The sequence below is a fragment of the Neomonachus schauinslandi genome, chromosome 13 (assembly GCF_002201575.2).
Source record: "Neomonachus schauinslandi chromosome 13, ASM220157v2, whole genome shotgun sequence".
Taxonomy (NCBI): Eukaryota; Metazoa; Chordata; class Mammalia; order Carnivora; family Phocidae; genus Neomonachus; species Neomonachus schauinslandi.
Window position 1 is genome coordinate 90,818,624 of NC_058415.1, and position 1,251 is coordinate 90,819,874.

General features: G+C 38.7%; 1 non-coding gene across 1 annotated transcript; it reads left to right on the forward strand.

Annotated features, from left to right (window-relative positions):
- Positions 1-782: 782 nt before the first annotated feature.
- On the forward strand, positions 783-886 carry LOC123326517. Its single transcript, XR_006541140.1, has one exon. It is a non-coding gene; the product is annotated as a U6 spliceosomal RNA (small nuclear RNA).
- The last annotated feature ends 365 nt before the right edge of the window (positions 887-1,251 follow it).

The window sequence follows — 1,251 nt, forward strand, 5'->3', positions numbered from 1 at the left end:
CACAAAGAGAGCAATCTTGAGAGCGGTGAGAAAGGAACCTCCCTTATCAAAAAAATATTGAAGGAGAAAAAAGAATCACAGCAGATTTCTCATTGGAAACTATGGAGGCCAGAAGGGAGTGGAATAACATTTTTAATTCACTGAAAGAAAAAGCTGTCAATTCAGCAAAAATATCTTTCAAGAAGGATAAAGACTTTCTCAGATGAAGGAAAAGAAAGAATCTGTGACCAGCAGAACTGCTTTAGAGAAGTTCTCAGGCAAGAGGGACATGAAGCAAGAGGGAAATTCGGAACGTTGGGAATGATGGAAAAGCAACAGAAATTATAAATAACTAGGCAAATACACAAATTTTTTCCCTTTTAATTTTTAAAAGATACGCATGATAGTTGAAACAAAAAAAAAATTGCATTGTCTAGTGGGATTTTCAGTGTATTTGGGCCTGATACCTGTGACAGCTATAACATAAAGGCAGCAGGGAAAGGGATGAACATGCTGGTGAGGATCTATGTTCTCCCCGAAGTGGTAAAATATTGACATGACGTAGATTATGAGGTAAACTTAGAGATATACTTGTTAGCCCCACACAATCCACTAAAAAAGTGCCTGCACAAAACACATAGTCAAAAAACCCAACTGATAAATTACAACAGAGCACTGAGAAGTTTTCAGACAATTTTTTAAGGGCAGGAAAAGACAAATGTAGGTTAAAAAAAGGCAAATAAAAAATAATAATACAACGGTAGAACAAATCCAGACATGCCAATAATTACATTAAATGTAGTGCTTGTTTTAGCAGACATATGCTAAAGTTGGAATGACACAGAGAAGATTAGCATGGCCCCTGCTCAAGGATGACACACAAACTCGCGAAGTATTCCATATTTTTACTCGACCACCCAAAAAACAATCCAGTTAAAAATGGGCAGAAGACATGAATAGACATTTTTCCAAAGAAGACATACTGATGGCTGACAGACACATGAAAAAATGCTCAACATAACTCATCACCAGGGAAATAGAAATGAAATCCAGGGTGCCTGGGTGGCTCAGTTGGTTAAGCGACTGCCTTCGGCTCAGGTCATGATCCTGGAGTCCCGGGATCGAGTCCCGCATCGGGCTCCTTGCTCGGCAGGGAGTCTGCTTCTCCCTCTGACCCTCCTCCCTCTCATGCTCTCTCTCATTCTCTCTGTCTCAAATAAATAAATAAAATCTTTAAAAAAAAAAAGAAAGAAATGAAATCCATGATGAGAT